The sequence below is a fragment of the Canis aureus genome, chromosome 17 (genome assembly GCF_053574225.1).
Source record: "Canis aureus isolate CA01 chromosome 17, VMU_Caureus_v.1.0, whole genome shotgun sequence".
In the NCBI taxonomy this organism is placed as follows: domain Eukaryota; kingdom Metazoa; phylum Chordata; class Mammalia; order Carnivora; family Canidae; genus Canis; species Canis aureus.
The window spans coordinates 25,002,804-25,014,814 of record NC_135627.1 but is presented as its reverse complement, the minus strand read 5'-3'; the positions used below and the strand labels follow the sequence as shown (position 1 = coordinate 25,014,814).

Here is a 12,011-nt window from a genome sequence, read left to right as displayed (position 1 = left end):
CTACATGGAAAAAAAAAAAAAAAAACCCACACACATTATGTTTTTCCATTTATTTTAATCTTTTTGTCTTTCAGTAGATATTGCTATTTTTTTTGCTCTCTCTCCTTTTCTTTCTCCCTCTCATCTCTCTGTAGATATTAATATAAATAAAAATATAGATATACAGATGCTAAACTATTCTTATAAACTTTATATATACTTTGTACTATAAACAGATTTGTTTGTTGTCATGTCAGCTGGTTTAATTTTTTTTAAGATTTATTTATTTATTTATTCATGAGAGACAGAGAGAGAGAGAGAGACAGAGAGAGAGAGAAAGGCAGAGACACAGGCAGAGGGATAGGTAGGCTCCTCACAGGGAGCCCAATGCAGTACTCCATCCTGCATCCCGGGATCACGACCTGAGCTAAAGGCAGGAGCCCAACCGCTGAGCCACCCAAATATCCTGTTTTAATTATAATAAAGGAAAGCGGTTTATGTTTATGTTTATATTAATTTTATAACATACCATTGTAGTGAATCTTTTTATTTTTACAAAGAGTGGGGTTTTTTGCTGGGGGGATCTATGTTTTTTTGTAGGCAAGTTACTAAATTGCCTCCAAGTTTTTCTTTTCTGGCCTATTATTTAAACTGATATTTTAACTAATTGGCTAGAACTGCTAAAAATAAGTAAAGTGATACTGGTTATAGGCAGAAAAATTGATTTGTCTAGTTTATGACTTTAGTAGTAAGGATTCCCGTGTTTTTTCTTTAAGCGTACCTACATGTTCATATGATTAGTTAATCATATTAGTTAAATTAATGGATATATACACACATGTATATGATGTACTAAAGATATAGATATCTATATTCCTTATTCAGATTCTAAAAAGTAAATATGAATGTTCACTTAGTCAATTGTCTTTAAAAAACTTGAATTTTTAGGGCAGTTTAAGGTTCACAGCAAAATTGAGAGGAATGTACAGAGATTTCTCAAGTACTCTGGCCCCAGTACATGTATGTGTAGCCTCTCCTATTATCAACATCCCCTACCCTAGTGGTACATTGATACATACATCAAAATCATCTAAAATATACAGTTTACTCCAAAGTTCACTCCTGGTGTTATACATTCCATGGATTTGGACAAATGCATGAAATTATGGTATCATAGGATTTCTTTTATTGCCCTAAAAAGTCTCCGTGACCTGCATCTCTAGAAACTACTAGTCTACTATCTCTGTGGTTTGCCTCTTCTAAAATATCATATAGTTAGAATCATACTGTATGTAGACTTTTCAATTTATCTCCTTTCACTTAATAATATGCAGTTAAATTTATTCCATGTCATCTAATGCCCTTATAATTCATTTCTTTTTAGTATTGAATAATTTTGCATTGTCCAATGTACCACAATTTATTCATCTATTCACTTTCTGAAGGACATCTTTGTTTTTAAATTTTGGCAATTATGAGTACATTTTCTATAAATATCTGTGTATAGGTTTTATGAAGACACAGATTTCCATCTCCTTTGGGTAAATACTGAAGAGTACAATTGCAGGACGTCTGGGTGGCTCAGTGGTTGAGTGTCTGCTTTCGGCTCAGGGCATGATCCTGGAGCCTCGGGATCGAGTCCCACATCAGGCTCCCTGCATGAACCCTGCTCCTCCCTCTGCCTATGTCTCTGCCTCTCTCTCTCTTTCTGTGTCTCTCATGAATAAATAAAATCTTAAAAAGAAAAGAGTACAATAGTTGGATCATATAGTCAGAGTATGTTTAATTTCCTAAGGTACCACGAAAATGTCTTACAAAGTGTCTATCAATTTGCGTTCCAACCAGCAATGAGTGAGAGTTCCTGTAGCTAGATATCCTTGCTAACATTAGGCGTTGTCAGTGTTCTGGATGTTGGTCATTCTAATAGGTCCATGGTGATGTCATTTTAATTTTTATTTCCTTGAGCAAATGATATGCAGCATCTTTTTACATGCTTATTTCCATCCACATATTTTGTGTGTGTGTGTGGGGGGAGCGTGTGTTAAGGTCCTTGGCTCACTTTTTAACTTGGTCATCTGTTGTATTGTTGAGTTTAAGAGTTCTTTGCATGTTTTGGTAACAGTCCTTTATCAGGTGTTCCGTTTGCAAATATTTTTTTTTTCCCAATTTATGGCTTGTCTTCTCATTCTCCTGACACTGTCTTTAGAAGAGCAGAAGTTTTTAATTTTAGCGAAGTTCAGTTTATCAGTTATTTCTTTCATGAGTCATGCTTTTGATGTTGTATCAGAAATATTATTTTCATACCCAAGGACATCTAGATTTCCTCCTATTTCATAATCTAGGAATTTTAAACTTTTACATTTTACATTGAGGGTGTGATCCATTTTGAGTTAATTTTCATGAAAGATGTAAAGGCTATAGATTCATTTTTATGTATATGGATGTCCAGATTTTCTTACTTCATTTGTTGAAAAGACTATTTTTGCTCTATTGTATTACTTTTGCTCCTTTGTCAAAATCAGTTCACTATATTTAGTGATTGGGTCTAATTCTGGGGTCTCTGTTCTATCTCATCGATCTATTTGTCTCTCTTTAGCAACTGCCACATTACCTTGATAATTGTAGCTATTTAGTAGGTCTAGACGTTGGGTAGTGTCAGTCCTCCAGTTTTGTTCAACTTCAATATTCTGTTAACTGTTCTGGGTCTTCTGCTTCATCATATAAACTTTAGAATCAGTTTGTGGAATATATGGAAGAACTTTTTAGGATTTTGATTGAGATTGCATTAAATCTGTAGATCAAGTTGGAAAAAAACTGAAATCTTGATAATAGTCTCTATCTATGAATATGGAATATCTATTTATTTAGTTCTTTGTCTCATCAGTTTTGTAGTTTTCCTCATATAGATCTTGTACATTTTTATTAAATATATACATAACTATTTCCTTTTTCAGATGCCAGTGGAAATATTATTGTGTCTTCAATTTCAAATTCCACTTTTTCCTTGCTGGTATATAAGCAAGTGATTGAACTTTAATTATTAACCTTGAGTCCTATAAGCTTACTATAATCACTTATTACTTCTAGGAATTTTGTTGTTGTTGATCCTTTTAGATTTTCTACATGGACAATTATGTCATCCATGAGCAAAGGCGGTTTTATTTCTTCCTTCCCAATCCGCATAGTTTTTATTCATTTTCTTAATGCATTAGTAAGAACTTCCAGCATGATGTTGAAAAAGAGTGGTGAGAAGGGATTTTGCCTGTACCTGATTTTGGTGAGAAAGTTTCACATTTTTCACCATTAAGTATGATGTTAGCTATAGGTTTTTATAGACATACTTTATCAGCTTGAGAAGAATTTGCTCTATTTTTTAGTATATTAAGAATTTATCCATTTTTTTTTCAGATTCACAATTTTTGTGTCATGATTGGAATTTCATCAATATTATAGATTCACTTGGAAGGATTGAATATTTTCACATTGTATCTTAAATCTTAACCCCCTGACCATCATATATTCACATATTTATTTCAGACTTTGTAAATATCTTTTGATAAAGTTTCATAGATTATTTCATAAATGCTTTTATATTTTTCTTATATTATTAGTGTTTTATGTTATTTTATATATTTTTATAATATGTATTTTTAACTGTTTCAGATATGCAGATATTCAAATATATTTTGTCTATTGAATTTCTTTTCACTAATTTTGAAAAACTGTCTTGTTAACTCTAGATAATCAGTGGAGTTTTTGTATTCTAAAGTAGGCAATCATATCATTTGGAAAAATGACAGAATTTTTTTCCTTCTCAATTCTTTTAGCTTTTCCTTCTTTCTTTTCATTTTATTCTCTTTCCTTCCTTCCTTCCTTCCTTCCTTCCTTCCTTCCTTCCTTCCTTCCTCCCTTCCTCCCTCCCTCCCTCCCTCTCTTTCCCTTCTTTTCTCCTATTGCTCTTGTTAGTATTTACATATAATATTTGCATACACATATTGAATAGCATTGTATACAGTAGGTACTCATCTCTTGCTCTTTTGAAACAGCATATTTTTTCTAAAAAAAAAGCATGTTTTTTAGTGTTTCATAATTAACCTTGCTATTCTCTTTTTTTTTTTTTTTTAATTTTTATTTATTTATGATAGTCACACAGAGAGAGAGAGGCAGAGACACAGGCAGAGGGAGAAGCAGGCTCCATGCACCGGGAGCCTGATGTGGGATTCGATCCTGGGTCTTCAGGATCGTGCCCTGGGCCAAAGGCAGGCGCCAAACCGCTGCGCCACCCAGGGATCCCAACCTTGCTATTCTCAATAGATTTTTGAGAATTCTGTTTATCAAGATAAAGAAATTTACTATTTCTGGTTTACTAAGAATTCATGTTAATAGATATACAGATAAATCAATGACTTTTCTATATTTGTTAAGGTCATTATGATTTTAATTCTTTAATCTACTTAATGAAATTGTATCCCTTTTATATGTGCTTCTTGTCATGTGTTAGTATCAATATTATAGTAGCTTACTAAAATAAGTTGAATAGTGTTCCCTCTTATCATACACTAGAATAATTTTTATACAATGAAATTATTCTTTGAATGTTTGGCTAATTAAAAATTTTAGGCTAGTATTTTCTATTTTAGGAAAAAAAATTACTAAGTCCTTTCCATTAATCATTCTGGAATTATTTGTGTTCTCTAATCTCTTGAGTCAATTTTTAACAACATTCTAGAATTCTGGAAAATCATTCCTAATTTAAAATTTTTGGCCTAGGGATCCCTGGGTGGCTCAGTGGTTTAGCGCCTGCCTTTGGCCCAGGGTGTGATCCTTGAGTCCCCAGATCGAGTCCCACATTGGGCTTCCTGCATGGAGCCTGCTTCTCTCTCTGCCTGTGTCTCTGCCTCTCTCTCTCTCTGTGTTTCTCATGAATAAATAAATAAAATCTTAAAAATTTTTTTTTGTCCTAAATGCACACACCATATCATCTTATTAATTTTTATACCTATAAATCTATCTTATAAATTTGCATACCTATAAATCTTATATATGTATATTATACATAATTTATATCTATATATCACCATTAAAATCTATATTATATATTATATTCTATATATCTTTATTAGTAATTTTTCTTTTTTTTCAATTTAAATTCAATTGACCAAAATATCATTAGTTTTAGATGTAAAGTTCAGTTACTAATATTTTTAACAGTTCCTTCTCATTTTCTTATCAACTTGTCTAAAGTTAGTTAAATTTGTTGATGCTTTTTAAATATCAACTTTAGGGGTCTTTTCAGTATCTCTCTCTTCTATAATATTATACTTTGCTCTGATCTTTATTATTCTCTCTTTTTTTTCCATGGCTTTATTCTCCTGTATTTTTGTAACTTCCTGAATTTGATCTTCAGCTCATTATTTTTCAGATTTTCTTCTTGTGCAACATAAATTTGCTCTAAGCACTACTTTCAGTACATCTACCATCCAATTTGTTATGTACTATTTTATTTATTTTCAAGCTATCCTCTTCCACTAGCTTCTTGTCCCAAATTGAATGCTTACTTCACTTGTTTGCTAGAATTCTTCTGAGGATGATACAGAAGATTCCCAAAGTGTCAGAAAATATATACTAAAGTTTTCCCCATTCCTGTGTGTTGTTGATGTTAGTATTTTATATAAAATATAACATAATTTTATTTTGCATAAAACAGAATTTAGGTCAAAAATAGAAATAAATTAATAAATATAATAAATGTATATATGTATATGACATAATATGTATTATCTAAAATATGTAGACATTCATGATTTTATATATATATATATTTTTTATTAACCTCTTTGTTTATTTCTTCATCTTTAGGCTTGGTTTAAAAAGCTTATGATAGTTAAATTGAAACTTGTCTTCAACCAGCATTTTGCATTATAGCTTTTATAATTTTTTATTCTTAATTGTCTACTTTGCCTTAAATTACCATCTTATCTGTAAGGTATCACAGGGCAGGAATTTTATACATTTCAATTGTATTCTTCAAGTCACCTAGCACATTGTAAGACCCAAGAGAAATTTTTGAATGATCTGTTTCATTTTTCTAAGAACATGAAAAATTAGATTTAGAAAATGCTTATACAAAAAAATGTTATTTATAGATGAAACATTTAAGTTGTTGAGAGTGTGTCCTTCTCTCTCTCTCTCTCTTTTTTTTTTTTCTATTTGACTTCAGTAAAACATGCACTCAAAGGGATATATGGTACTGATGTTTCTTAAGTGCTGTTTATTAAGGTCTCTCTGAACTTCTAATTTTTTTAAAAAAAATTGAAAAAAAAAGAAGATCATAATGTGTCTCTCAAACGATATTTTTAAGGAGACTTTCTCAGCACTGAGCATCATGTTGTACTTCAGGCTTTGGGTGATTGATGTGTTTCCATTCTAGTTATGTCAGGAGTCAAAGTAATGTTTTATTTTACTTTTATAACCAAAGTGTCATTTCTACAAATCTTAAACATGTTGTGGAAAGTTTCAGGCCAGTTTTGAACAGCTATTTAATGAACTGTGAACAAATCTCTGCAGTAAATTGTTTTTATATATAGTAGAATCACTTTCTATATAAGCACCTTAAAGCTCAGTTATCAAACATTACTAGAAATGGAACTTTCATTATGTAGACCAATTTTTAACATGTTGCCCTCACTAAAATAATATTCTAGTGAAGTTTTTCTTATTGTTGTTGTTGTTGTTGTTGTTGTTATTGTTGTTGTTGTTGCTTAATCTATTTGCAAAAATAGCAAGGTCTAGTGTGGTTTTGTAGAATTAACATTAGACTGGGGGCCAATATTTTGGTAGGCTATATTATTTATGCATATTTGCTCTTCTTTTCAACAGAAGATTATTTTTTCCTCTCCACATGGCTTGCCCATGTAACTTTTGTATACCACTTTATTGAAGGATTGTGAGTGTGTCCTCTTGAATTAGGATTGCCCATATGATTTACTCTTGTCAATTAAATGTAAGCACAAATAGCATCTGGCATTTCTAAGAGTGCTTTAAGAGGGAGATATGGTTAGCAATGTCCTTTCCCTCCTCCATAGAAAGTAGCAATGTTGAAGATAAAAGCTCCCTTTTCAGCCCGAGTTCTACCATGAAGATAATATGGATTAAAACAACAGTAAACATGTAAATATCAACAGACATTTGATATGAGTGAGAAAAGCCTTTATTTTTTTTAAAAAAGATTATTTATTTATTTATTTGAGAGGGAGAGAGAGAAAGAGAACAAGAGTGAGGAGAAGGGGCTGAGGGAGACAGAGAAGCAGACTCCCTGCTGAACAGGGAGCCCTATGAGGGGCTCAATTCCAGGACCCTGGGATCATGACCTGAGCCGAAGGTAGATGCTTAAGCAACTGAACCACCCAGATGCCCACTGACCATATCTTTAAACTTTCATTCTGGTTTCATAAATTTTTACTAAATTGATCTTGAGTTGTTTCAGTTTCTGGGGTACCACAGTCATTGAAATGGAGTATATGAATATACTTTTAGGTGAAATTCAAATTCATGTATTCACCTATTTAGTTAGTCATAAAAAAAATTTACAGCAGTTCTATTATGTGAATGACACTGTACTTGTACTAGTAACAAATCAATGAACAAGAAAGACAATATCCTTATCTAATTTATAATCTGGAGAATACAAATATTAGGCTCTAACCTCACTATTAATTACAAATATGAACACAATCATTACTATGCGATCTAAAATAATATGTTTTGAGGCCTTAGATTCAAGGGGTAGGAACAAGTTGCTTAAGAAAGCAATATTAACTTATCTTAACAGCCAAAAAAAATAGTGAAAATGAGGGGACTTGCATGACTCAGTTGTTTAAGTGTCTGACTCAAATTCAGTTCAGGTTATGATCTCAAAGTTGTGAGATCAAGCCCTGCAGCTGGCTCCATACTCAGCAGGAGTCTGCTTGAGATTCTTGCTCTCTCTACTCTTCCTCCCTCTCTCAAATAAATATATAAATATATATTTTTTAAAGAGTGAAAATGCCAGAGTAAGGACTTATATAAAGTATCTTCATAAAAATAATGAAAACACTGACACTGACAAAAATTGTGAGAATTCGCTTCTTTATAAATCTGTAAATTGGCCAAAGTCTTGCAAAAATCTAGGGAGAATTTCTTTAAGAAAAACAGCTGGAACTTAGTAAGAACAGTAAACTGTGGCATTTTTTCTTGCCTTATTTCCATCCTTGTCTCCAGCTCCACAGTGTTCTCTAAAAGCAACAGCCTGAAATCATGATAAAAAATAAAGGGTTGCAGACTTGTAGAGGGTAGAATGCTGTTGAAACTCCTTTTTGAACCCAATTTCTAGAAATTCTGCACTATTTGATTTGTCTATCGGTTCAAAGAGATTGTAAATTGTTAGCCTGTATAACACTGATCTGACTCAGAGTTTCTCCACTATGAACAGTCTTTTCCCATGGAGGAGAAAATAGTTAAGGATAATCAGTTAATATCACCATTATCTGAAGGAGTGGATAATAATTGAGTGGAACAAACCAAAGAAACTTAAAACGAACAGCTAGGGAATGAGAGGCCACAGGTGTCTTTAAAAACTCCCTGAGACTCTATTTACACATGTAGGACTGTGCAGATACTCAGAGAAATCTGAAATAGGCCCCAAGATCTCAATTTTGGCAAACCTTGAGACTTTGTACTGGCAGAAAGAGGAGATTAAAGCAGAGTTGTAAACTGACTAGCTGAGTGTTGAAAGCATACCACAATGTGTGTGTGGAGCTCTTTGTCAAAGACTGGAGACTTACTGGTTTCAGGAACTTGAATAAATTTCTGTCTAAACATTAATTAATCACTAAGCTACACATCATAGAACTCAGTCGTTACATGTGCAAAACAATACAGACTTTACAGAGATAACTCAGAAAACTAACTCAACAAACAACCTGTAATACAGCAAATGGCCAGTATAAGACATTAAAAAGAAAAGCAAACTCAATTCAAAGTAAGCCGAAGGAAAGAAATAATAAAGATTTGAGCGGAAATAAATGAAATAAAGACTAGTAAAACAATAGAGAAAATTTTTAAAAATACAAAACTTGATTCTTAGAAGATAAAATTGAGAAGCCCATAGCTATATTAACCAAGATAACAAAAGAACAAACTCAAATTACTAACATTGGGAAGGAGGGAACATACTACATGCCTTACAGAAATTTAAAAAATGATAAAAAATGAATATAATAAATAGTTGTGTAACAACAAATTAGATAATCTAGCTGAAATGGGCAAAATCCTGGAAAGAGTCAACCTACTGGAAATGATTTAAGAGGTAACAGAAAAATTGAATAAGTTATGAGAAGTAAAGTGATGTTATTAATTAGAAAATATCCCACAAATAAAATAAAAACCAAATGGCTTCATTGGTGAATTCTACTAAGTAGTTAAAGAAAAAATAACATCAATCTTTCCTGAACTCTTCTCTTAAAAAGAAGAGAAAGAAAGATTTCTCAACTCATTTTATATAACCAGTATTACTCTGATGCCAGTATTAGACCAAGAAAAAATTATGGGCCAGTATAACTTATGAATATAAGCAAAAATATACTCAACAATATACCAGCAAACTAAATCCAACAAAACATAAAGAGGAATAAATCTCATAACTCAGGTATAACCATAAACTCAGGAATGTAAGAGTTGTTCAAAATATAAAAGCTAATGGATTACATCATATTATAGAATAAATGACAAAAGCTAATATGTCATTTCAATAGATGCAGAAAGTCTTTCACAAGATGGAACACTCTTCCATGATAAAAAAAATATTCAACAAACTAGGAAAGCAGAGATCTTCCTCAACCTGAAAATGGGTATCTAAGAAAAACCCATACTTAACATTGTACTTAAATAGGAAAGACTGAAGCATTTCACCAACAAAGATTAGAAAAAAGACAAAATATCTGTTCAGATCATTTCTTTTCCTTTTTTTTTTTTTTTAAGACTTTATTTAGGGACGCCTGGGTGGCTCAGCAGTCGAGCGTCTGCCCTCAGCTCAGGGTATGATCCTAGAGTTCCAGAATTGAGTCCTACATCAGGCTTCCAGCATGGAGCCTGCTTCTCCCTCTGCCTATGTCCCTACTTCTCTCTCTGTCTGTCTCTCATGATTAAATAAAAAAAAAATATTTTTTAAAAAAAGATTATTTGTTTATAGAGCATATGTGAGCAGGGGTAAGGGCAGAGAAAGAAATAATCTCAAGCAGATTGTGAGGAGCCAGAGGTGAGGCTCGATCGCAAGACCCTGAGAACATTACCTGAGCTGAAATCAAGAGTCAATGCTTAACTGACTGAGCCACCCAGGCACCCCTATTCAGGCCATTTCTATTAAATATTGTGCTAAAGAGTCTGGTGAGTGAAATTAAGAAAAGGAAAAAAAAAGATAACAAAGAGAATGAAAAATATTTTTAAATTCTTCTGCACTTGTACTCCATGCAAAACAATGCCTATGAGTTCCTGGACTTATATGTGTTGTAGAAATACTCTGCCAACAACCAAATCATCCAGGCTAAGGACCATGCATCCATGCAGATGAACATGATGGAGGTTGACAAGGTGAAAGGCCTGGTTGAACAGCCAGTTTAAAACCTAAGATATCTGTGGGGCCATTTGCAGTATCAGTGAAGTATATGATTCCATCCTCCAACTGGTCAAGGCTGGTGGCACCATTCCAAAGGACTTCTGATTGCGGAGGATCACAGATGTGTAATATTTGTCATAACCCCCTCCCCCAAAAAAGAAAATATTTGTAAATTATAGATCTGATAAGAGTCTAGTATCTAAAATATATAAAGAACTTGTATAACTCAACAATATAAAGACAACCCAATTTAAAATGAGCAAAGATGTTGAACATACATTTCTCCAAAGAAGGTATACAAATGGAGAATAAGCACATGAAAAGATGCTGAATATAATCAGTCACTACAAAACACAAATTAAAACCTCAATAAGTGACCACATCATACCCACAGCATGAATATAAGACAGGTAATAACAAGCATTAATGAAGTTGTGAAGAAATTGAAGTCATCATACCTTGCTACTGGGAATAGATAATGATGAGGCTGCTTTATAAATTAGTTTTGCTCAAAACATTAAACATAGTGTTACCATATGACCCATTACTTCCTTTCTCTAGGTATAAGCCCAAGTGAAGCAAAAACACACCAAAATTTATACAAGAATTTTAATAGTAACGTTATTCACAATAAGTAAAAAAGGAAAACATCTCAATACATCAACTGATGAAGAGAAAAGCAAAATGTACTAAATCCATGAAATGGAACATTATTCATCAATTAAAAGGTATCATATTCTGGTACATGCAACCACATATGTGATCCTGTAAAACATAATGTAATGTAAAGAAGCCAGATACAAAAAGTCACATGTTGTATGACTCTTTCTATATGAATATCCGGAATAGCAAATTGATACAGACAGGAAACATAGCAGTGATTTCCAAGAGCTGGAGGAAAGGGACTAAGTGTTTGGAAGTAGATATCTTTATCTCCTAGGGCAAATATAATTTGAGGAAAAACATTTGGAAATTATTCATGTATTGATAATAATTAAACCTTGGACCAATGTAAATTTAGAAAGAAATAATGTAGGTAAAAAATCAGACATTACTTAAATGTCAAATAGAAGAAGAGGAGGTAGCAAGAGAAGGTGAGAACGAGTGAGAGGAAAAAAAGCAGATACTGTTGTGGAAGAAAAGAGGTAGCAGTTTTTCAAGCAGAAGTCAGTAAACAATATGTCCAAATGATATTAAGAGGTTGAGAAAGATGATGACAAATGCACATGTTGGATGTTGTCATAGAGAGGTGACTAGAGAATTTGGTAACTCCAGTCATGGAAAAACTAGGGCAAAAATTAGATTCTAATGGTTTAGAGAGTGACTCTAACTAAATATATTCTTTGCAAGAGATCTGTGATTAGGAGAAAAGCAATAAGGC

At 32.6% G+C, this 12,011-nt stretch overlaps 1 long non-coding RNA gene and 1 pseudogene across 1 annotated transcript in view; both read left to right on the top strand.

The window, feature by feature from the left end:
• Positions 1 to 12,011, top strand: part of LOC144287477 (uncharacterized) — a 45,337-nt gene that overhangs the window by 7,540 nt on the left and 25,786 nt on the right. The gene's annotated exons all lie outside the window — the stretch shown is intronic.
• On the top strand, positions 10,483 to 10,735 carry LOC144287476 (small ribosomal subunit protein eS21 pseudogene; annotated as a pseudogene).